The 26,071-nt window shown below is 49.8% G+C and overlaps 1 long non-coding RNA gene and 1 pseudogene across 1 annotated transcript; one reads left to right on the plus strand and one right to left on the minus strand.

Moving 5' to 3' along the window:
* Positions 1 to 1,800: 1,800 nt before the first annotated feature.
* On the minus strand, positions 1,801 to 19,284 carry LOC144314543 (uncharacterized). Its single transcript, XR_013380430.1, has 3 exons — positions 19,137 to 19,284; positions 3,444 to 7,495; positions 1,801 to 2,876 (listed from the first exon to the last, which is right to left on the minus strand). It is a non-coding gene; the product is annotated as an uncharacterized LOC144314543 (long non-coding RNA).
* LOC144313513 (small ribosomal subunit protein uS9 pseudogene) lies at positions 16,449 to 16,898 on the plus strand (annotated as a pseudogene).
* Positions 19,285 to 26,071: the final 6,787 nt, after the last annotated feature.

The raw sequence follows: 26,071 nt of genomic DNA on the forward strand, positions 1-26,071 counted from the left end.
GAGCCTGGGCTGATTCACAGCCGCACCATCCTCCACTGGCTCCTGACAACCCACTGTCTCCCCGGGCTCTGAGGGCAGAAGCACCCCCTGTCCTAGTGGCCCCTGACAGCCGTCCTGACAGGGGATGGGGAGGAAATTAGAGGCAGATCTGGAACTGTGGCCACCCATTTCCACCCATTTCCTGTCCCCTCCTGTCAGGAGGGTCTGTCTGGACCAGCAGCTTGTGAAGGGGCAGGAAGCAGCATCCTGTGTTCTGTGCACCGCAGCCAGCCTTTTACTGGGAATGAATCCCTTTCCAGTGCCAGGCAGCTCGGAGTCCTCCTCCAGTCCCTGCGAAGCCTGCCCGCGGACAGCCAGCCCCTGCACTGCTGCCATTTCCTGGCAGAGCAATGGGATGAAGCGTGAGAGGGTGTGTGGGCTCAGGTGGTTAAGGAAGGCCTCTTGGAGGAGGAGACATTTGAGCTGAGACAGTCATAGGCTCTCAGGGCTGCTGCTCTGAGCCAGGGTCACCACCTGGAATCCTCTCAAGGTCATGGGGTGACAGGTTCGGCTGACAAGGACAGCAAGGCAGACAGCCTCAGCCTCGGAGCTGAAGGACCATCAGGAGCAGTGAAGACTGGGTGTAAGGGGTGAGTCCCATCAGCTAGAAGCTGCCCGGCTCCCGCCATCTGTCTGGGCCACACCCAGGGTGGTTAGACCTCTTGATTTTTTGGAGAAAAGGAAATCACATTTTTACATGTGATATTTCAATTTTTAGATTTTGCCAACCCCTTCTATTTTTTTAGGAGACATTTTGAGGGGGAAACCAGCCACATCCACCCCTGGATACATCCTGCAGGCCGCCCTTTTACAACTCCTGACCTAGTCTAACATCCACATTTTACATGGGGTAGGGGGGATTCTCTGTCTCTGTCTCTCTCTCTCTCTCTCTCTGTCTCTCTCTCTCTGTCTCTCTCTCTCCCTCCCAGCCTTGGCATCTCATCTCCGTGCCCCGCCTGGCTCCCCCCCTCCCCATTCCTCCTCTTCCTTCCCTCCCTCCTCCCCCTTCCATGCCAGGTTTATTTTCAGAACCTCCGAATCCTTCCCAAGCCTCTGACATTTACTCTTTGGAATTAGAAAATTTTCTATTTCTCTTTCCCAGAGTGAGGCTGTGGATAAGATTTCCCCAGGGATCTTACCTGCCCTTCCGGAGGTGACGTGCCAGGGGCAGAGCTGGCTCATGTCAATCCAGCATGGATTGTATCAACCAGCAATTATTAGGCACCCTCTGTGCACCAGGCCCTTCTCCTGAACCACCACAGTCGGTGCATTTAAGAACCCTGCGGGCTTGGCCTTACCATCTGCACGTGCCAGGTGAGCAGGGCAGGTAAATCGGGCTGGAGGCAGGTAAATAACACGTCTGTGGTTGCATGGCAGGTGAGAGGTGGAGCAGGGAGGAAGCCACACCTCTTGGGCTCTGAAGTCCATTTCCTTCCTCTGTGCTCTGCCTTCAAGGTCCACGGGGGCTGGGGGCCCGGCAGCATTTGGGCAGAAGAAGAATTTGGAAGGGGGACACTCCAAAGAGATAATTTCCAAAACAAAGGCACAATGTAGAAAGAGCACGTGTTTGAGGGGCCCCTGGGAGAGGCTAGAGCAGAGGGCATCAGGTCCAGGAGCAGGAAGGCACCGGCTCAGCCGCAGAGGTGGACTGGGCCCGTGCAAGTCAGCGCTCTTTGATCACAAGCGGCAGAAAAGCCTGCTCATCCTGGCTGAGTTTTTTTTCTTTTTTTTAAGATTTTATTTATTTATGAGAGACACAGAGAGAGACAGAGGCAGAGACACAGGCAGAGGGAGAAGCAGGCTCCATGCAGGGAGCCCGACGAGGGACTCGACTGGCTGAGTTTGAAAAGAAACACATTGGCTCATCTGGAGGGCAGTCCAAGGATGAAACCATCAGGGGTGGGAGGAGAAGGGGCTGCTTCCAGAAGGAAAACATCCTGGTCAGACAGAAAGAAGGATGGGGAGGATGGAGGAGGATGAGGAGGAGAGGGAGAGAAGGGGGAGGAGGCGAGGGGACAAGTCACAAGAAGGCGCCCGTACTGAGGGCACAGGGCTGTAAGCACGTTCCGAGCACTAGCTCATCTGTCCTCGGGACAACTGCACAAGGTACGTATCGTCATTGCGCCCACTTTATGGATGAAGAAACGGAGGCGCAGAGAGGCTAAGTAGCTCTCATTCACAGTCACGGCCCATCCAAGACTTTGTAACCAGCTTCCAAGGTGGGGTCTCAAGGGTCTCAGCGCGCGCAGCCCTCCCGCGGGCCTGCCCAGGGCAGCGGCTCCCAGCCCCCTCCGCCAGCCCCGCGCATTCACGGCCACCTCGTCATCGTCGCTGTCACTGTGTTAGTTTGCTGGGGCTGCCGTAACAAGACGCAGCAAACTGGGCGACTAAGAACAACAGAAACTTATTTGTCTCATTGTTCTGGCAGGATCAAGTCCCAGGTCAGGGTGTGGGCAGGGGCCGCTCCCTCTGAGGGCGCTGGGGGAGGATCTGCTCAGGTGTCGGTAGCTTCTGGGAGCTCCAGGCATTCCGTGGCTGATGGACGGCCGTCTTCTCCCTGTGTCTTCACCTCATCTTCCCTCCATGACTGTCTCTGTGTCCAAATTTCCTCTTTATGGGACACCAGCCATATAAGATGGGGGCTCACCCTGACCGTCTCATTTTAACTTGGTTACCTCTGGGAAGACCCTATTTCCAGGTAAGGATACATTCTGAGAGCTCGGGTTAGGACTGGAGCACATCACTTTTGAGGGACACCATTCTGCTCATGACAGTCGTCAGCTGCACACGGTAGCAACACGTTGGCCATACTCACCGTCCTGACCGACGATGTGGGCCTGCAGGAGGGTGGAGCAGGTGGTTAAGAGCCTGGATGCTGAGGCAGAGAAGTGCATTCAAGCCCTAGGGGGGCAGCCACCATGAGGAGGAGACCTGCAGGGGGGTTTGGGGGTGCAGGGGGACCAGGGGAGGGGGCAGGAGGCATGGGGGGAAGGGCATTAGCTCAGAACACAGCATCTCCAGCTGGCCTTGAATGTTGCAGATTTCGAAAAGAGAAGACGTTCCATTGAAATGGAAATGTGTTATGGTGGGGAAAAAGGAAAGAACACGGAAACTGCATTTCCTTTCAAGACGTGTTTATGGCACTCCTGAAAGGAAGTCCCCTAATAAAGCAGCCCCAGAGGCTGACTGGGAAGGTGGAGGTGAGGGAGGGTGGGGCTCCGGGGTGAAGGAGGCCAGCAGTGATGTCATGGTCACTGTGAGTCCCAGCTGCTCGGGGACACCGCCCGGGGAAGAGGGTCTCATGGTGATCACAGGGAGCCTGTAGGAGCCACAACCCCCACTGGCACTGACATACCGAGTGACCCTGGGGACACCACTCAAGGACTCTGAGCCTCCCTCCTCACCTGCCTCCAGCTCCAGCAGCCACACTCAGGCCCATCCTCCCCCTGGAACAGAAGGTAAAGGGACACAGGGCGACCAGGGCTGGGGCAGAGAAGAAGTGGCACCAGGATTTAGTAACATGACAAGTATCTGGCGGTGGCGGGCTGCCTCATTTCCACAGGCAAGTGTAGGTGTAGGTGCACTGTGCCCCCACGTGAGGCCCCGGACCCCAGGGCTCAGGTGTGACATCACCCCCAGCAGACAGCCTCCCACCAGGTGGTGACCTGGGGACAAGGTCAGCCCCTTCCCGCTGCTCAGGGGCTGATGATCCCTACACAGGACAACAAGTGAATCTGTCAGGTTGTTCGGTGGTAAAGTGGGGGAGGGCGTGGGGCAGGAGACTCCCGGTTCTGCAGGGGTCACCCTGTCATTTCTCCATGTGGGTGGCTCATCTATCCCTCCCAGCAAACCCACGCTGTCCCCACTTTGCAGATGAGGACACTGAGGCTGGGGAGGGAGAGGGATGTGACCAAGTCACACAGCAGGAGGATGAGGATGCAGGGCTCCATCTCATACCTCCTGGCTGCAGAGCCAGCACCTGGTTCAGCCCAGCCCTGGGCTCCTGAAGAGCCGGTGTCTCCCCTCTAGGCTGTTTGCCCCCTGAGGGCAGCAGCTCTGCTTCATTCACTCTGTGTTCCTGTCCTGCTGCTTCCCACGCTCCAGACCCAGAACCCCCTGCGACAGCTTCCCCTGAGAGGCTCATTAAAGACGCACCTGGGGCTGAGCCATTTAAGTGTTGGGGCACCTGGTGGCTGAGTCATTTAAGTGTTCAATTCTTGATTTCAGCTCAGGTCATGATCGAAAGGTTGTAAGATCAAGCTCCCTGTCGGGCTCTGCACTGGGCGTGGAGCCTGCTTGAGAGTCTCTCCCTCCCCTCTGCCCCTCCCTCTGCCCCTCTCCATGCCTCTCAAAAAAAAAAAAAAAGGGTGATGCAGGTTCTTGGAGATATGACTGTACTAGTGTCTCTGGGGTGGGGACCTCACATGCAGTTTTTAAAAACTTCCCAGGGGAGTTATGCCCAAGCACTTGTGCCCTAAAACCCTAAATGCCATTCTCTCTGACTATGTCTTTGGACCTGAGGGGCAGGCATGGTGCTGAGTGCTTTACATACAGTGACTCAGTCAAACCTCACCAGTGAGGTCTACCATTATGTTCCCATGTTATAGACAAGGAGGCTGAGGCACAGACTGATTGAGAATTTGCCCAGTGTTGGGACACCTGGGTGGCTCAGCGGTTGAGTGCCTGCCTTCAGCCCAGGGCGAGATCCTGGGGTCCCGGGATCGAGCCCCACATTGGGCTCCTGACAAGGAGTCTGCTTCTCCCTCTGCCTATGTCTTTGCCTCTCTGTGTGTCTCTCATGAATAAATAAATAAAATCTAAAAAAGAGAGAGAGAGAGATTTTGCCTAGGGTCACCCGATTGGTGAGCTGGCATTGAGCCTCACAATAACCTCAGACACAAGCCAACGCCAGTGCCTCTAACTCCTACATAAACGCCCACACTAGCATGCTTCCCAGAGTGAGAACAATAATGACCAACACTTAGCACTTCCCAGACACAAGCACTACAGCAAGTGCCTTGTGGCAAGGTCTTACCTAATCTCCTGCCTCTAGAACTCAGGTATGATTATTAATCCCATTTACATTCAGAAGGGCTAAGTCCTCTACCCAAGCTCACACAGCTGGTACTCTTGAGACCCAAGATCTGAACCCAAGTCTTCCCATAAAATCACAGCCTCACTATGCGTAGCTCCTCTCCAGCCATGGACACCACTAACTCTTCGTAGATAAAGAGACGTAACATTCACTGAACATTTGCTACGTGCTAGGCATATAGAACTTAATCCAGTGCCTGGCATATAATTGACACTCAAAACACATCTGTTGATGGACTCACTTTACATATGTGAACTCGTTTAAGGCTCAAGTGAAGTGCACAAGTGGATCTAGTTCCCATTCTAAAGAAAGAGGGCTGAAGCTCAGAGAGGTTAAGTGCTTAGCAGAAGCAGCCCTGGCTGGTTTGCAGGACACTGCCCAGAGTGGACCAGGCTCTCCAGGTCTCCCAGCCCGTGGAGCGGAACCAAGGCCAGTGCAGACAGAGAGAGAATTGATCCCACGGCTCAGAGCCTCAGTGACCAGCAATGGTTCCATGGCTGTGTGGAGACCTAATGTCAGGAGCCATGACCACCGGGAGGACAAGGAGTCCAGTTGTGCCCAGAAAGCCTATTTTTAATGCCTTGTGTGTGCTCCCAAGCTGCAACTGTGCTGTTTGCTTCAATCACTGGCTCATTGCCCAGAGTGCCCCCAACCAGGCTGGTGGCCCCTTCCAATGAGGCCCAAGTCCCAGCCACAGCATCTGCTTCCAGGTAAGGCATGGCTGTGCCTCTCACATCTTTCGAAGGGGCACTGGCCACTCACTGCCTTGCCCTGGGCAGCTCATCTGATCAGAATTCCCTTCTCCAGAGCTGCCTGGAGACTCCTCCTGAAAGTTCCAGCTCTACATCAGGGAACAACACAGGACAAGTGGAATCACCCACCCAGTAGTCTTCAGACATTGATCCCATCAAGAGCATCAGCAATAATGACAGCTGGCATTTACGGAGTGCTCACCGCCTACCAGGCACCACACAGAGCGACTGCTCAGATCACCACGTCAAGCCTTATGACCACCTGGGAGGTAGGGGCTGTTATTACCCAATCGTGCATATAGGGAAACCGAAGCTCCTTGAGTCAGAGGGTTCACTCGTGCCCATGCAGCTTGAGTGCTCAATAAATAGTACCTCTTCTCCCTTCCCCTCCCTTGGATCCAAGCTGACACCTTGCAGGGGTCCCTGCCTTATTCCTCCCCAAATCCTGGAATGGCCCCGTGGGCTGCAGAATCAACCAAACCCAATCCTCATCCCTGCCCAGATTCTCATCACGTTCAGTGATGAATGTCATTATCATGCAAGCCATTTTGAGTGTGCTTTCATTGACTTGGAGTCTGAGCATCGTTATAGATACAAGGATCATGATAATGTGCAGGAAATGTAACGTGATCTTTGAAAGAGATTATCAGTGGAGGAGGCTGAGAGCCAGGAGAAAATAGAACTGCCAGTGTGATTCGGAGCTCTCACACCTGTGCCACCTTCCTCCCACCCCGCTCCACGCCAGTCCCCTCTCACGTTGCTCCAGCCCTCGGAGCATGCTGCACACTGATGAGGAAACAGACATTTACAGAGGTCAAGTCATGGACTAAGATGGGCCAATGAGGGAAGGACAGAGCCCAGAAGTGGCCCCAATATGTCTGGTGCCAAACTCAATGAGTGTTTCCTTGCACCATGAATATCTCTTAAAATCAAACCTAAATTAATCATGTGGATGACAGAGGACAATGTCAATTGAACTCACTCATCAGACACATCCCTCCTCCACCCTCAAAGGAAAGCAAAGAAGTGGAAACTGAGGCAGGTGCTCTGGAAGGTAGTCCCAAGAGGGTGGAGGGTGGGCCACAGGCTGTGGTGCAGGTGAGTGGGCTGCGCTTCTACCTGAACCCACAGTCGGCGGTAAGCCCCCCTTTCCCTCCAGCTGGGAGAGCACACAGGAACACAAAGAAGAGGCCAGCGAGACAGAGTGGATGCCTGCTCATGGGAGAGCCCCCCAGCCCCCGCCCCCGCCTTCCTGGAAGGGGGATGAGTGGTTTCGCCAAAAGAGAAAGTGATTTGGGTCTTTGTGCCCTGAAAGAATTGATCTTTCTCTTTTCATGTAGAGGCTCAAAGGGCCAAGTTTAATCCAGAGAAGCCTTTACACTCAGTTATTGACAGGAGTGAGGTCAGCAAGAGCTAATGGGGACTATTTCTACCTGTGTGCATGGTCACAGCAGCTGCCAGGAGAAGGCTGTAGCAGCCAGAGCCTGTCTGGTGCTTGACCAAGGACGGAAGGCGTAACCACCCCCAATGCTTTGTTCTGGATTCTTTCTTCTCCCATGAGCTGCAGTTAATCTGGCTCTGACATGCCCAGATCCAGATGCGTGGGACCCTAACGAGCAAAGTCAGTTGAGGAAAGCAAAAGAATCACAAAGGCTTCAGCTCTCTCTAGAAGTGGAGGAGGGTCTGGGAGACTGGCCTAACTTTGAGACCCAAATCTTCCTATTCACATGTCTTCAAAGGCTTCCCGCAACCCTGACTGGAGAGGCAGAACTTCTCAACATGGCCAACAAGGCCCTCCCTGGCCTGGACCCAACCCTGCTCCCCCGGTACCTCACCCCACGCCCCTCCCTTTAGCTGCTCCAGCCACACTTCCCTCCTGCTCATGCTGACCTGCTCACCCCAGCCTTTGCACATGCTGCTCTTTTTGCCCAGAATGCTTTTCTCTCCCCTCTCACTTGACGAACTCCCATTTATCACTTCCTCAATAAAGTCTTCCCTGACCACTCACTGCAGCTATAATTGTGTATGCATGAAATGACTGATTTTTTTTATATCGTCTGCTCCCACTGGAGGCAGGAACCATACTTGATTCTTCTCTCTGTTGTATCCCCAACACCTAGCATAGTGTCTGTCACAGAATGAGGACCCAATAAATATTGAATGAATGGATGGATGGATGGATGAATGAATGAATAAGGAGTTTCAACAGTGGTTACCATAAATGGATAAGGCTCTGTCCATGTAAACACTAACTAATTATCTAAATGTTCAGGTGGTCTCACCATTTTGAGGGATCCCAGAGCTAACTGGTGATCCAGAGAGCACTTTGGGAGATTCAAATTAAGGCAATAAGAGAATCACGTATCAACGTCAGGGTTGAGAAAGAGGGAGGGGAAGGAGAGAGGTGGAGAGGACAGAAAGGCTCACCTCCTTCCCTGCCCCGCACTGCCAGCCCCAGCTCGATTCCCAGAAACACTCCCCTCATCTACATTGCTGAGTGCAGTGAGTCTGCCAATAGATCCTCCCCATCTTCCTTCAATAATCGAACCTCAAATTTCGGCTTTGTACCTGGCTGCTCCGACTACATTTCCCAAGGCTAAGCAAACCCTCACCTCAGCCCACTCCTGCTACCTTGAGTTGGACTCAGCCATCCACAGAGCAGGGGGAGGGGGAGGACAATTTACGGCACCACTGATGGGGATGACGGGTGTGAACTGTCCCGCCACCACTCATCATACCCACGGGGAGAAGCCTCAGGCGGGTGCCCCAGGGACCGAGTCCTCCTTCCTGCTCGGCCCTCAGCACCAGCCTAGTGGAGCCATCAAATAAATCCAACATTTAGAAAAGGGGGGTGGGATGGGGGATTTCAGCAGACACTTTCCTTAAATTTAATGGCAATAAAAGAGAAAAATGGACCAGCTTGCTCCAGATAACCAGCGCCAGGGAAGTAATTATCCCACTCTGGTCCTCAGCAAGGATGCCGGTGGCAGAGGCACCTGCCCAGGTAATTCATCAGCCGCAGATTTATGGACTCCTTGGGAGTCCCTGTATAAAGTCTCCCCTCCAGTTAACTCAAGACAATGCTATTTAGATTTTGTCAAGATTATTGCTCTTCCCTGCCACCTCTGAGTGGAGAGGCAGGGAGCAGTGCGTGTGGCACAACTGAATATGGGTTTGCTGATGCCAGCCTGAAGAAAAATAGCCACAAGTGAGCCCATTGTTTCCAACCGCCCGAAAACCAGGACCATGCTTTCCCCCTGGAGTCGAGGAGCGAGCTGCTGGTGTCACATCAGGCAAACAGAGAGCCCAGCTGCATGATCACAGGGGGAAAGGCTGGGTCATGTAGAGGTACCACAGACCTCTCCGTCTCTTCATCTGTAAAATGGGAATCAGAGCATGGATGCTGGGGGCTCTCATTTTTTCTACTGTTTGAAATTTTAAAATGAGTATATATTACTTTTGAATGGAGAAAATGAAGCACAATGAAATATAAATAAATAAAATGAAGGTAGGAGTCCACACATCATCAGTCACCAGCGAGAGTTAAACTAGATGGGACTCAAGACGCCCACAGCCCACGGATGGGCACATGTTGGGCACATGGCGTGTTTAGCTGCCAGGCTGCTCCTATTTCTGTGGCCAATGATGGCTGTTGCTGTTGGAAATCAGGGTTCTTGGCAGATGTTGACTTTGAACAGAGAAGATGACCTCTCTGATTCATCTATAAAATAAGAATAACACTGTTTTCCTGCCTAGAGGCAGGGTGATGGGCCAAAAGACCTTCTCCTGCCATTTCCAGTCCCATCCCTTCTGTGTCACAGCAGGGTTGGTGGCCTTTGATGTTAACACTTGGAGAGGACGGGGAGACCTGACGTGGCCCCTTCACTTCTCCGTGGCCCCCTGCCTGCCCTCACGCACTCATTCATTCAGGCTCCAGGAGCATTATTTAGCACTCAGTGAGCTGCGGCCCAGTCACGAAGGAGCTCTAAGCCTGGGGGGAGAGGAACACACAGGGACAGGCGAGTCTGGGGCAGGGGGAGGCAGCCGCTGGGGCAGGGGACGTGCGGGGCTGGGGAGAGCAGAGCAGGGCTTGTCTGCACTGCCTGGAGAGGGTGGGGAGGCTTCCTAGGAGAGGTGACATTGAGCTGACAAGGGGGAGGAGGAGTTTGTCAGGAGGTCATGGTGGGAAGGGCACTCCAGGAAGGGGGAACAGCAAGTGCAAAGACCCAGAGGCTCAGAAGCATTTTGGCCTGTTTGAGGAAGAGCACCCGGCCTGGAATGGCTGGAGGGTGGGGGGTGTGTTTAAGGGGTGGAGCAAGGGGTGAGAGATGAGGCTGAGGAGCCCAGTGCCTGGGGTCCTTCTCCCTGTGCCCCCGCCTGACACCCCCAGCCTGCTTTCTGTGGGTGAGTTCAAGTCCCAGTTCTGCTTTTGATCTACTATGTGACTGAGCAAATGACTTCACTTTTCTGAGCATCAGCTTCCTCAGTGGTAAAATGAAGATAAGATGCCTCATAAACTTGAAAAGGAAAGAAAGTTCTCATTCATTCATTCCTTCATTCTCTCAGCTGCTGGGAGAGCATCTGTGACTCTGATCCAGCCAGCGCTGGAACATTATCAAGCCCTTGAAAATCCATGGCCCATGAGGCCTCACTCTGGCTCTGTGGCTGCTGTGGTGACTCTAATGTGCCCCCTGGACATGGTCACCCTGGCCTGGCCGATGGGCGAGGAGGCAGCTGCCCAGGGAAAGAGGGAGGACTCCTGCTACGGGAAGGGGTGGGCTCTCCCTGGAGTCCCTCCCTCTGGCTGGTCCCTGTCCCTCACTGCCCTTCAGGGCCACTCCTCATCCTCATCCAGGGGCCCTATTCAACAAAGAAGCACAGGGTCATGGCTAAAAGCTCTAACTCTGAAGCCAGACCAACCACAAATGCTAGCACTGCCTCCTCTGAGCTGAGAGACTTCAGATAGTTCCGTCGGCTCTTGGAGCCTATTTCTTCATCTGTAAAATAGAGGTGATAACGGTCCCTTCTTCATGGAGTGAAATGAGATAAAGCAAAGCACTGGGTAAAGTATACAGTAGGCACTCAATAGTTGCTTACTATCATTGGTCTGACAGGTATTGAGCTCCATCTGAGCCCCTCTTAGCTCCTCCCTCTGGCTGCCTCATCTCCCTGCCCTGAGATCACCCCCTGCCCCCAGCCTGTGCTGCAGGTTCATGATTCTGCCCCAGAGAAGCTAAGCATTTCTGGCCTGGCCCCAGGCTTGGCAGGAAGCTCAACACCTGGCACGTGGTGGGCACTCAATGCACATGGGTAAATGGTTTTGTGGGAGTGGGGTCCTCCTCCCACCACCCAGAGCTGCCTGTGCCTCAGAGGCTGCCCTGTTAACTAACCAACCCCTCTCTGCCCAGGACACCCATCCCCAGCATGCAGTTCTGATCACACTTCCATCCCTGAGTCTTTGGCCTGAGTCTGGGCCCTGCTACATCCCAAAGACCTCTGCAACGTCACTGTCCATGTGGACACTGAGGTGTCACATCCTGTGGACCCCATCCTTCTGTGCTCTCTTACCTGACAGGACAGCCTTGTCATTTATCTAGGGTTAACTGGACAACTACTAGGGTGAACTATACTCTGAGCTGCAACCGGTTGATGTCTGAGGTCTTAGGAAACTTCGGTCTTCCTCAGGCTGGCTAAGGGGCAAAACATGCCACTGTGAGGCCCTCTTGATTTCCTGCTTCTGCACGGTCTCAGAATGAGACCATTTCCAGGAAAAAGAAACAGAGAGGAGGAGGTAACAGGCAGAGATGGTGACAGTAAACCATAAACAGATAGCCATTCACAGTAGCATCTTTAAATAAGAAAATACTTAGGAATAAATGTAGCAAGTGAAGGGTAAGACATGTACACTGAAACCATTGCTAAAGATCTAAATAAACGGTGAGAAATTTCATGTTCGAGGGCCAGAAAACTTCATGTTGTCGACTTGGCAATTCTCCCCAAATTGATCCACAGATTAGATGCAATCCTTATATCCCTATCAAAACCTCAATGAGGTTTGTACAGAACTTGACAAACTGACCCCAAAATTTATACGGAAATTCAAAGGACCAAGAATACACCAATTTTGAATAAGAACAAAGTTGGAGAACTTACCCTACCCAATTTAAAACATACTACAAAGCCACGGTAATCAAGGTAGTGTGCCACTGGGGCAAAGATGGGCATATAGGTCAATGAAAGGAAACATAGAGTCATAAAATAAGCCATTAAATTTATGGTAAATTGATTTTCAACAAAGATGCCAAGGCAATTCAATGAGGAAAGGACAATCTTGTCAACAAATGGCGTTAGCCACATGAACTCAAACACACACCTCATGCCATACACAGAAATTAACTAAAAATGAATCAAGGTCTTAAGCATAAAAACCAAAACTATAAAATTTCCAGAAGAAAACAAAGGTATAAATCTTCATGACCTTATGTTAGGCAAAGAGTTCTTAGAAATGCCACCAAAAGGGGCACCTGAGTGGCTCAGTCAGTTAAGTGTCCAACTCTTGGTTTCAGCTCAGGTCATGATCTTAGGGTCATAAGATCAAGCCCTATGTCAGGCTCTGAGCTCAGTGCAACATCTACTTGAGATTCTTTCCCCACCCTTTTCCCCCTTCTTCTCTCACATTCTCTATCTCTAAAATAAAAAACATAATGTCACCAAAAACATGATCCATAAAAATAAAAAAAAATTAAAAGTCAGCAACTTTACTTTATGACAGTTCAAAGCTTTTGTCTCAATGGACACTATTAAGAAAATGAAAAGACAATCCATAGACTGGAAGGAAACATTTGTAAACTGCATGCTGTGAAAGTCTTGTACCCAGAGTATGTCAACAACACTTGTAATTTAATAATAAGAAGACAAACAACCCAATTTAAAAATGGGCCAAGACTTGGGTAGACACTTCACTGAAGAAAATATATGAATGGCTAATTAGGTAATAATAACATGCTCAAATGTTCAACTAATGACATTAGTCATTAGGTAAATGCAAACTAAAACCAGCAATGAGATCTCAATATACACCCACTTGAATGTCTATAATTTTTTGAAAACACAATACCATAAGGGTGCAGAGAAACAGAAAATCTCATAAATAAATAAATATATATATCTTATGTTGCTGGTAGGAATGTAAGATGGTAAGTACAATCATTTTGTCAAAACAGTGTGGCAGATTCTTAAAAAGCTAAACATAAACTTACCATAAGACCCAGCAACTCCATATTCCCAGGAATCCCTCCAAGAGAAATAAAAAGCATATGTCCACCAAATGATTCATGCACAAACATTCATAGCAGCATTATTCACAAAAGCCAAAATGTGGAAACAACTCAAACTTCCATCCACTGGTGAATCCATTGGTGAATACACAAATGTGATTGGTTATCCATCCAAAAGAATACAACTCAGCCATGAAAAGGAAGACCCACCGATACACACTATACATGGATGAACCTCATGTCTATGATGCTAAGAAGCCAGATGCAGAGGACTACATGCCGTAGGGCCCTCTTTATCTGAAGTGGCCACAAAAGGCAAATTAATAGAAACATAAATCATACCAGTGAAGGCCTAGGACACTGTGCGAGTACGTTACAGGAAAAGGGGAGGGTAGCTTAACTACAAACAAACACAAGGGAACTTTGGGGTGATAGAAATATACTAAAACAGGATTGTAGTGATGACTGCCCAACTCTGTAAGTTTACCAAAATTAGTGAATTATACTCTTAAAATAGTTGAATTTTATTGTAAATTGTGCCTCAGTAAAACTATCTACTTAAAAAATAACTTACTCAGGGCACCTGAATGACTGAGTCAGTTAAGTCTCTGATCTTGGTTTTGGCTCAGGTCATGATCTCAGGGTCATAAGATCAAGTCCCACATCTCAGACTCCAGGTTCAGCAGAGAGCCTGCTTGGAATTCTCTCTCTCTCTCTCTCTCTGCCCCTCCCACTCATGCTCACATGCTCTCTCTCTCTATTGTTTTTTAAAATATTTTATTCATTTATTCATGAGAGACACAGAGAGAGAGAGAGGCAGAGACACAGGCAGAGGGAGAAGCAGGCTCCATGCAGGGAGCCCGATGCGGGACTCAATCCCGGGTCTCCAGGATCACACCCTGGGCCAAAGACAGGTGCCAAACCACTGAGCCACCCAGGCTGCCCATCCCCTCTAAAATAAATAAATAAATCTTTAAAAAAATAACTTACTCATAACTCTGCACCCCATAGAGATGACCCACCCCAATGAGGAAGATGGTAAGTAACAAACACAATTCTCTCCCTTCTCTTTCTCTTCTAGCTCTCATTTCCTTCTGAGAAAAGAGCTGGGATGGAGGGCAGCCTTAGTGATTTGCACCAGTCTTAGCATGGAGGCAGAACTTCAGCATAGCCAGGCCTTCTCCCTCTCCCCCTTCAGCCACCTCCACTTTCCCATGTCTTATTTCCACCCCAAACACCCTGGCCTTCTTTGGGGACTTCAAAGCAGCAAAGAACTTCTTACCTCAAGGCCTCTGCCTGTGCTAGCACCCCTACCAGGAACACACTTCCCTGCCTAGTTCTGCTCAATCTTCAGACCCCAGCTCAATTGCCTCTTCCATAGGAAAACCTTCCCTGAGCCAGGCCAAATCTCTCTATGAATTAACATCAATAAACCTTATTATATCTTTCTTTTTGATGTAACTTACCACAGTAGCAACTTTGCAATTATTTGAGACACCATTTGATTCATGTTAGTCCAGTCCCCATGAAGACAGGGACCATGACCATATCCACTTTGCTCACCATTATACCTGAGGGCTCAGCACAGTGCTTGTCACATAGTAGATGCTCAGTTGATTGCTGAAAGTCAAAACTATAAACTTCTTAAGATCAAGAGATTGTGGCATTAGAAACTTTTTGTTATTTTGAAATATGATAATCCATCACATCATGCAATTATTATGTTCCTGAAATATTTCACGTGTCAAAGAACAAAAAAACTACAAGACATTCCTTTGCAGTAGTTTGTAGTTTTATCATTTAAGGAGTTTTTTCCCCTCTTTTCTCAGGCTAAACAAGAAAACAAGGTCAGAATATACAAATAGTGCCAATATCAGAATGATCGTTACTATTGGTCCCATTGATTTCAAAAAGATACTAAGGGAATAACTCTATGTGCACAAATTTGATGATTTATATGACATGGATTGATTTCTGGAAAGACACTAACTACCAAAACTTACAAAAAGGCAAATAATCTGAATAGCCACAAATCTATTAAAGAAATTGAATCAATAATTATTTTTAAATCTTCCCCCCGCCCCCTCCCCCCCAAAAAAACACCAAGCCCAGATGGTTTTATTGGTGAATTCTACCAAATGTTTAAGGAAGAAATAGCACCAATTCTTCACAATTTCTTCAAAAAAAAAAAAAATAGAAGCAGAGGGAACCTGTCTTAACTCAGCCTGTGAGGCCAATATTATCCTAATACCTAAAGCAGATAAAGACATCAAAATAAAAGAAAACTGCAGACCAGTATTTCTTCTAATATAGATGCAAAAATTATCAAGAAAATATTACCAAATCAAATCTAACAATGTGTAATAAGAATTTTAAAGGACAATCGTGAGTTTTATTCCAGGTATGCTGGGATAGTTCAACATTAGAAAATCAGTCAGTGTAATCCACTATAACAAAAGACTAAAGAAGAAAACTCCTATGATCATATTATTTGATACAGAAAAAGCATTTGACAAAATCCAAAACTAGTCATCATCAAGAAACAAACAAACAAACAAAGAGGAAAAACTCTTAGCAAACTTGAAATAGAGAAAACGTCCTAAACTCAATAAAGAACATCTATCAAAACTCTACACCTGACATCATACTTAATGGTGATGCTAAGATCAAGAGTAGGGAAAGAAAATCTCTCTTACCACTCCTATTCAACATCATACTGGAAGTTGTAGCTGGTGCAATGAGACAAGACAAAGAAATAAAAAAGTATATTATTCACAGATAACATGATTTTCTATAGAAAAATCCCCCCAAATTCTACAAAACCTAATTGGTATAGCAAGACCACAGGATACAAGGTCAATATACAAAAAGCTATTGCTTTCCCATATACCATCAAGGAATAATTTGAATTTGAAAAAATATATATATACCATTTACAACAGCAACAAAAAAATGAATTACTTTAGGTATAAATCTAAATATGTATATAATCTGTGTGTAGAAGTTTAAAATATGAAAAAAGAATTTTTTAAAGCTAAATAAAAGATATAGCCCATGTCCGTGGATTAAAAAACCTGATACTGCTAAGATGCCAATTTTTCCTAACTTGATATACAGAGTCAGTGCAATACCAATGAAAATCCCAGTAAGTTAGTTTGTAGGTATTGGCAAACTGATTCTGAAATTCATATGAAAGGGCAAAGGATCTAGAAGAGCCAACACAATAGTGAAAAAGAAGAATAGCTTTCTCAGGCTTTGGCCTGGTATAGTGATGGGTTCTTGTCTATGATCACAGCCATGCCACTCAAGGGTCCTCTGCAGTCCATGCAGGTTTTTCAATGCAAGAAGATGGCCACAGCCATGGCACCCTACAAATGGGTCAATGACTTCATCAAGATGAATGGGGGGCCACTGGAGATGATCAAGCCATGCATACTGCAGTATAAGCTACTGGAACCTGTTCTGTTTCTGGGCAAGGAGCTATTTGCCAAGGTGTACATCCAAGTCTGAATGAAGGGTGGTAGTCACATGGCCCAGATTTACACAATCTGCCAGTCCATCCCCAAAGCCCCAGTGGCCTATTATCAGAAACCCATGGATGAGGCTTTCAAGAAGATCAAAGACATCCTCATCCAGAGTAACCAGTCCCTGCTGGTAGCTGATCCCCAGCACTGAGAACCCAAAAAGTTTGGTGCTCCTGGTGCCCATGCACACTACCAGAAATCCTACCAATAAACCTAGAGTGAGGATCAGCATTCACCTTTATAATAAACAATTGTCATAGTATTTAAGGTTATAAAAAAAATTCTGGAGGACTCATGCTATCTGATTTCAAGACTAACAATAAAGCTATAGTAACTAAGACAGTGAAAGTTAGACACATAGATCAGTGGAACAGAACACAGAGCCCAAAAGAAGACCCACAGAAATATAGTTGACTGATTTTTATGAAGAAGCAAAATGAATCAATGGATAAAGAAAAGTTTTTCAACAAATGGTGCTGGAACAACTAGACATCCACATGAGAAGAAGAAGAAGAAGAAGAAGAAGAAGAAGAAGAAGAAGAAGAAGAAGAAGAAGAAGAAGAAGAAGAAGAAGAAGAAGAAGAAGAAGAAGAAGAAGAAGAAGAAGAAGAAGAAGAAAAAGAAGAAAAAGAAGAAGAAGAAGAAGAAAGAAGAAGAAGAAGAAGAAGAAGAAGAAGAAGAAGAAGAAGAAGAAGAAAAGAAGAAGAAAGGAGAAGGAGGAGAAGGAGGAGGAAGAAGAAGAAGAAGGAGGAGGAGAAGGAGGAGGAAGAAGAAGAAGAAGAAGAAGAAGAAGAAGAAGAAGAAGAAGAAGAAGAAGAAGAAGAAGAAGAAGAAGAAGAAGAAGAAGAAGAAGAAGAAGAAGAAGAAGAAGAAGAAGAAAAGAAAGGAGAAGGAGGAGAAGGAGGAGGAAGAAGAAGAAGAAGGAGGAGGAGAAGGAGGAGGAGGAAGAAGAAGAAGAAGAAGAAGAAGAAGAAGAAGAAGAAGAAGAAGAAGAAGAAGAAGAAGAAGAAGAAGAGAAGAAGAAGGAGAAAAGAACACGGGCACAGACTCTATCTTTCACAAAATTGACTAAGACTTGGTCACAAACCTACCTGTAAAATGCAAAACCATAAAATTTCTGGAAGAAAACACAGGAGAAAAACTAAGTAACCTTGGGTTTTGCTACAAGTTTATGGGTACAACACCAAAAGCACTTGACATGAAAAACAATTGACAAGTTGAAATTTATAAAATAGAAACTTTTAACGAGGAAGACACTGTTTTTTAAAAATGAAAATATAAGGCAGACAATGAAAGAAAAAATTTGCAAAATAGCTGGTAAAGGATCTGCAGCCAAAATACACAAAGCTCAAAAATAAGAAAACAAACAGCCCAATTTAAAAAATGAGCAAAAGATCTGAAAAAATACTCCAGCAAAGAAGATATACAGCTGTCAAGTGGGCATATGAAAAGATGCTCAACATCGTTTATCATCAGGGAGTTGCAAATTAAAACAGCAAGGAGATAATACTACATACCTATTAGAAAAGCTAAAAAAAAATTTTAAATAATGCCAATTGTTGGCAAGGATACAGAGTAACGGGAACTCTCTCTCTCATTGCTTGTGGGAACACAAAATGGTACCACCTCTTTAGAAGGCAGCTTGGCAGTTTTTCACAAAGCTAAACATAGTCTTACTGTACGATCCAATGGGCACACTCCTGGGTATTTACTAACTATAACCACCCCCCAGCCCCCCCCCACACACATTCATACAAATATTTATAGCAAATTTGTTTACAATTGTTCCAAATTGTAAGCAACCAACATGTCCTTTAATAGATGAGTGGAGAAACAGACTGGGATACATCCAGATAACGAGATATTATGCAATGAAAAGAATGAATGGACCATCAAGCCACAAAAAAAATATGAGTGGATTTTAAATATGTTTTGCTAAATGAAAGAAGTTTGTCTGAAAAGGCTGATATGACATTCTGGAAAAGGGAAAGCTACAGAGATGGTAAACGGATGGGTTTCATCATCACTCGCAATTGCACATCTCAAAGGTACCTCAAATGTAATTTCCCAAAGTTCGGGATCCCAGTCTTCCCCCCTTAGCTGGTGCTCTTTCGTCTTCACCTCCACTCACTCATCTGGTTACTGGAGTAAGAGTAAGAAACCTAGGGTCCGCCTTGACACCTTCCTCTCCCTCACCTCCACTACCCGACCTCTCTCCGAGCCCCGATGGCCTTGTCTCTCAGGTCTCTCTCTAAGCTGCCTACCTGACTGCATCTCTCTGTCCACTTGCCCCAGTCCAGCACCACCACCTCTTGTCTGCATGGCTGTGTCATGACTGGTGTCCCTGCATTCCCTCTGGCCAACCCCACCCCAATGCATTCCCCATCTGGGAGCCACTGTATGTGGGGAAGGGAGTTGTGGGGAATGGCGTCCTTCCAATCAAGGATACTTCCATGGCATCATGTCTCCCCTGAGTCAAAATAAACCTCTTTGGTCTCTAAAGCCCTAGAGGGTCCACCTCTCTTAGTCCACTCACAGCATGATCTCTCAATCTCTCTCTCTCCCTCTCTATCCACTGGACTCTGGTGTCACTGGGCAGGATGTGTATGATTTGAGTGATGTCATCAATCAATGCTTCCTGACCATGCTTCTTGACCAAACAATGCTTCTTGTTCCATCCCACTACAGGGCCTTAGTACATGCAGTCCCCTCCCCCACAACAGGCTGTTCCTGCTGGCCTCACCACCATCTAGCTCAGCTGCACTCTGTGCTCAGGTGCCCGAGCCCGCTCTCCTGTGGGAAAATAAATAAAGGAAAAGAAAGCTCTCATTGCAACACTGTCCCAAGGATTCACAATCCCCAAACAGCAGAGGTATAAGCAAGTTCTAAATTAGGAGAATGAGTTGAGGGTGGAAGAAAGGCAGGGTGTGTATCTAAGACGGCATTGCTCACTTCTCACCGGCCTCCTCTGGGTGTACCTCTGGGTGTGCCTAGCACTTGTCTTCATTAATGCCTTTTTAGAGTAGCTTCATAGATCATTGTGTCAAAGAGGGAGCCAATGTGTTCCAAGAAGCTCCACTTTTATGGAATACGCCCAGGGGTGGTAAAAGAGGGTAGAGCAGCTGTTCCTCCTCCCAGCCCTCAGCCACCCTTCTGTCTGTAATTAAGCCCCTTCCAGCTGCCCCACCAACCAGAGGGACGTCAAAGAGAAACGCAGCTGGGTATCAGTTACGGCAGTGAAAACAGAATTTACTCAGTGGAGAAAGAGCTGAGTCCCCTCAGATCTCTGCGGAGGCGACAGGCTGTTTGAGGGACAATGAGGGGGTATTTGGGGGTGACAGGGGCTAGAGCAGAGTCAGGGAAGTGAAAAGTGGCTAGGAAGGTGGGTCCCTGTGAAACCCATCTAGTGTGCTAAGTGCCATTTATCAAAGTTGGGCTCCTACCCTCCCCCAGGGGCCAGGAGACAGGGATCCTAGCGTCAGGTACTGGCTGGAACAAAAGTGACTTCTTTCTCGGCAGCCTTGAGTTTTCTCAGGCTGGTTGTTTCAGAGGGGGCAGGGTCATTGTAGGGATGTGGCCTTGAGCTCTCAGAAACTAGGTTAGCATTTGTTAAAGTGTTTATAGTCCTAGAGTGAGGCCTAGTCAAGAGGAGGGCTCAGAGGAGCCTGGCTAGTGTGGTCGAGGATGGATGGAGTCTTTGTCAGGGACCAGGGACCAGCTCATGATGCTTAGGGTCTCGCTAAACTTCTCGTGGCATCGGCTTCGCAGGTAAAGTCCTAAAAAGCCTCCTCTGTGAGCCAACAGTGGGTTTCCCTTCAACGTGGATCTGACTTGTTCCCGTTGGCACTGAGCACAGCATCCAGCTCTTTGGAACCAGAACTTGGGAAGCTACTGGTGGCATCCGGCAAAACTTGAGACAGAAACTGAGCTTGTTTTTAAGGGTTGCATTGGAGCATGAAAGTAATGTGTTTATAAATAAAAATCATTTTCTGTAGGCCCCTGGAGAGTGCAGCATTTCAAGAAAGGCTTTGGGCAAATCATTCTATAACGTGTAGAATTGCTTTCTATTGTAAATAGTCTCTGCTTGTAAGGCTGGTTCACACACATGTGTAAATTATAGAGGTAATATGTGATTTTTGTAGGAAGAAAGGAGGGAAGGGGCAGTGAGGGAGGAATAAGTGGCTGGATGTACAAGCCTGGAGCTCAGAGAGACGTCCAGGCTGATGTGTACATTTGGGAACATCAGCCGACGACTAGCATAAAGAGCCACAAGTCTCTCTCGAGGTCCCCAAGGGGCTGAGGGAGGGTAAGGAGGAGAGAACCAAGGCAGAGCCCAGGGAGAGTGTAAGGTGTACGGGTTGAAGAGTCAGAAGAAAGCCAGCAAAGGAGACACACAAGGAGCAGCCAGGCAGGTAGGGGGAGAAGCAGGGAAGGTGGGATCCCAGGAGCAGAGAAAGGGAGGGTACATGAGGAGAGTGAGCCGTTATGCTGAATACTGTTAGGTCAAGTGTCACTGTCAAGTTGTGTTGACAGCTGGGTTTATCAGTACATAGGTAACTGGTGACCTTGACAAGAGCAGGTGTGGTGGAGAGTGAGGGCCTGAAATCCAGTTCAAGCGGAGTGAAGAGTAAATGGAAGGAGGGGAATTGGTGGTTCTTGTCCTACTGTGCAGGGAAGCCAAGGGAGCAGAGAGGCGTGAGGGGATTACAGAGTTAATGCTGTGTTTGCACACCAAGGGGGAATGGCCCAGAGGAGCTGGGAACACTGATGATGTAGGCGACAGGGGAGGGATCTCGGGCACAAAAGGTCTTGGGCAGGGATGGAGAGCTCAGGGGGTCAGAGGGTCTCCACACATGAGGAACTTCCCTGGGGGTCTCCCAATACGGGTGCACATCCCTCCAGGTAGTTGTCTGTGTACAAACCAAGGTTATTAAAATCCTTACCAAGCTGTTCGTATTTTTCAGCAACTTACTCTCTTTATCCAAAAACATACCATGGACAGTCTCCAAAGTCAGAGCCCAGAGGCCAAATGCAATCATTTTAATGGCTGTTTCGTAGGCGATGATTTGGATGTGCCATAGTTTAGGTACCCCCTCCTCCTGCTGGGCGGTTAGGTTTCTCTGGTCTTTGTTACTACAAATAACACTGTGGTGAAGATCCTCACATAGCTTTGTACTCTGGAGTATTTCAGAATGACCGACTCGCAGCAGTGAAATCGCTGGGACAAAGGGTAGGTGCATTTTGAATTTTGACAGATGCTGCTCCAACCTCATCTGCTGAGGTTACCCGGGGGAACATCCCCCCAGGGGGACACAAGAGGAGTGTCACACAGGGGGCTGATTTGGGTCTGGACTTCCGATAGCAGACTTGCCGACAGGGGTTCAGCCTGAAAGTGGTGTCGGGACTGTACGTGGTGAGCTGCTCATCTCCAGGCTGCAGGAACGTGCCTGCCCAGCTGGTCAGGGGGCCTGAGTGGCGGAGAACTGGGGGGCGGGCAGGGAGCACACGCAAGCGGGGGACAGCAGCACAGAGCTGGGAGCTGTGGGGGTGCCCTGGGGCAGGGAGTCAGAGGGGCTGAGGCTGGCCCCACAAACCACTCCCCTGGGGCCCCAGTGAGGGGTCAGCCTCTCCCTGCGAGACCCCAGCCGCTGAGCCATGTGGGTACACGGAAGTGGCAGCCAGGACAATGAGGTTCGGTGTCGGGCAGAGGCAGCGGGCCGCCCACTGAGAGGCACCCTCCTCTTCTCCCTTACGGACACAACCTCCTTCTGTTCATGGATGACAACTTCCCAGCTCGAAAGCCTTACACTCCCCCCAGCAGTCAGTCCTGTGACACAGCTCGGGGCCCTGAGACGGGGCATCAGCGGGGCTCCCCGTGGACCCCACACCGCCCATCCTGAGAGGGCCCCGAGGCCCAGAGAGCAGCCACACTGGGACCTCAGGGGTGATCACACACCCTGGGGATGCTCGCAGGGAACAGAGGAGGAGGCCAGGCCCCAGGGCGTCTCGGAGCTGCTGGGCTTCGCAGCCCCCTGCCTCATGAGGAGGAGCACCTGACCTGTGTGCCCCTGTCGGTCAGGCTCCCCTTACCTGCGGGATGCCATTCCCCTCTGGGAGAGCGGCAGGGTGGGGTGACAGGCAGCAGACTGACCTCTGGGAACCCAGGCCCCTCTGTCTTCACCGCTGGCCAGCTGTGAGGCCCAGGGGCCCGGCCTCTCAGAGTCTCCATCCCCCCTCGGTAGCCAGGGCAGCACTCCCAGGACACCAGCCACACAGGAACAAGGACCATAACATGCCATGTCGTAAACTCTGAAGACTTCTGTCCTGGGAAGGCGGGAGGCAGGAGCTGGTTCTATGTCCGGGGCAGCAGCTGACCTTGACCTTGGACAACCCCCCGCTGCTCTTCCCACCCCCCCATCCCTGCTCTCTGTGTGTTTCAGTAGGAGAGTGAGTGCACGGATACACCTTGCAAGGGTGACACTGTTCAGGGGAGAAGGGTCGTCAGTGTCTAAGTGTTGCCTTCGGGATGGTGGACGGTCCCGCCTGGGGCCATGAGGCCCCCAGCTCAGGGCTGGTGCAGGCAGCGGGGTGGTGGGTGTGTTGGGGGCAACATCACACTGGGAGCTGGGAGCCGGGAGCCCTTCCTCTGCATCGTGCCACCTCCCTTGGAGTGCTCCTCCTCTCCTGGGCCTCAGTGTCCCCCCCTGTAACATGCAGGGTTTGGGCTGGATGACCACGCACGGCCTCCTCATCCCTCATGCTCTTGGAGTTAACTTGCTGCTTGCACGACCAGCAGCGAGGCTGGGCCAGGTGCAGAGGTAGGGGTCGGCTAGCAGTCAGGAGTGTGAGAACCCCAGGGTCCCCTGGGAGAGGGCTCCAGCAGGCCCAGCTGGATGTGTCTACTGAGACCTGCCCATGTAGGGGATGGGGTGGGAGGGGCAAAGAGTGATGAAGGACCAAGGCAAGGGGGCTCTGGCCCATGCAGGCTGCCCGCCTGATCTGAGTGAGAACGAGGCTTGCCTTGCACAGCTCTCTGTAATGCCGCGGGGCTCTAAACAGACAGACACCCACTGGACAAGCTCTCTCTGGGAAGACCTAGGTCTTCCACTAGTGAGCTGTGTGACCTTGAGACAGTCACTTAACCTCTCTGGATCTCTGTTGTCTTATCTATAAACATGATGTCAGACCAGGTACTTGTAGAAGATCCTTCCAACACTAAATCTAGGATTCTAGATTCCAGGCAATAGCAGCTGTACTACTCTGCACTGTGGATATTGGGCTTTTCTCCCCCATTCTTCTTGATTTCTTTCCATACACTGCTTTTCTTGTCCTCTGCCCTAAGCCCAGTGGAGGATACCTGTGAGCTCTTGCCACCTAGTACCGGGCACCCTATTACTAGGAAAGCTGTGCCCAGAATTCCCCCCTCCTCTCCTTTCAGCCCATCCCAGGCTCAGCCTGGGTCAACCTTGCCCCCCGACTAGATTTATTTTTTTTTCAAGACTTTATTTATGTATTAATGGGAGACATGCAGAGAGAGGCAGAGACACAGGCAGAGGGAGAAGCAGGATCCCCACGGGGAGCCCGATGCGGGACTCGACCCCAGGACCTGAGCCAAAGGCAGAAGCTCAACCACTGAGCCACTCAAGCATCCTGCCCCCCTGACTAGATTAACCCAATCACCACATTCTCACTTACTGACCTTCCAGAATGGTTCCGGGGTCAGGGTGTGGCCCCTGGAGCCAATGGGAGTCATCTCAAAACTGTGGAACAGGTGTTGAGGAGGCTCTCTCTTCTCTGCCGGACTCCAGTCTGGATGGAAAACCATCACGCCCCCAACAAGGAGAACTTAGTGCAGCCTGGCACCAGGGGAGAGATAGATGCTACAAAACCACAGAGAAGGTTCTGGTAGCAACACCTGAGCCATTGCAGCAAGGTGTCACTGAAGACCCTTCCACCCATCCCTGAGCTTTTTAGTGACATAAAACCAGCAAGTCCCTTCTGAGCTCCAGCCAAGTGGCACTGAGGTTCCCATCACAGGAAAGGAAAGAGCCTAACGGCTGCCTCCCCTCCACCACCTAAGTCTCCAAGCTGACACCAGCACAAATCTTTGCTGCCTCAGCTTCACCCCCCAGGCACGAGTCAGATCCATCTCCCGCTGCCCCTTCTCTCCATTTTTTGTCCCCCCACAGAGGGAGCTGCCGAAACCTCCCATAATGGCATCTCCAAAGGCGAGGGCACATGATCCCCAGACTCTAATGAACCGAGCAGCCCTGTCACCGCCAGGCCCAGCATCACGCAGGGACCGTGAAGGCTGCTGTGTCAGCACTGGGGCTTCCTGGTGCTGACCTGTCTTCCTCTGGCAGAGGCCGGTCTGAGCCGAGAGGCCACTGGTCAGATTTAAAGCCGGAGGCGGAGAGAGCAACCACCTGGAACCCCAAAAGTCAAGGCTCAATGTCGGAGCCATCCTAGAAGCAGCCTTGTTCTGCAGGTGCACAGACCAAGCCCAGAGAGGCTGTGACTGGCCCCGGGTCACACACTGGTCTGGAGACTGATGGGTCCGGGACCCGGATACCCCCCTTCTGAGGCCAGTTGCTCTTCCTACCACCCAAGGTATCCCCCAGGATTAGGCCTGTTTCCTCCCGGGTCCCCCCAAGACTTTCTCCTTCCCTTTGTGACTCTTTTTTTTTTAATATTTTATTTATTTATTCACGAGAGACACAGAGACAGAGACACAGGCAGAGGGAGAAGCAGGCTCCATGCAGGGAGCCCAATGTGGGACTCGATCCCGGGACCCCAGGATCACGCCCTGGGCCAAAGGCAGGCACCAAACCACTGAGCCACCCAGGCATCCCCCCTTTGTGATTCTTGAGAGCGTCCAGCCTCAGCAGCCCTCGCAGAGAATCCCCACTGTCTCCCCGAGTCTATGCTACACTGGGCACTCCCTCCCCCTGGCTGTGCTGCACGTTTCCTCAGCTCTTCCACCTGCCCTGGGGCCCGGCAGCCAGGGATGCAGAGGGGAAACTGAGGGACACTGCAGTGGCGGCTGCACTCTCCCCGCACCGGAGCTGAGGTGTGGGCTCAAGCCATGCTCCTTCTCTTAGGCCCTCGCCCCGAGTTGGGATGTCCCCCTGCCCAGTCCCCATGGTGGGACACCTCTTCTCTGTCTTGTTGCTGGAAGGCCTGGATGACCCCTCTGGCCCTCGGTCACCTGCCCCCCCATCTCTAAATGCCGAGTCTTGTCTCCCATCTCCTGGGCTGGGCCTTCCTCCCCACCTGGGGGGGAACTTCGTGCAGGTCCTTCTGCTCCATGCCAGGTGCACCTCCGTGTGGACCCATCCTCCAGCGGCCCTGTGGTGCCCAGAGCCTCCTCAAGACAGTGGGCAA

The sequence above is a fragment of the Canis aureus genome, chromosome 5 (assembly GCF_053574225.1).
Source record: "Canis aureus isolate CA01 chromosome 5, VMU_Caureus_v.1.0, whole genome shotgun sequence".
NCBI lineage: Eukaryota > Metazoa > Chordata > Mammalia > Carnivora > Canidae > Canis > Canis aureus.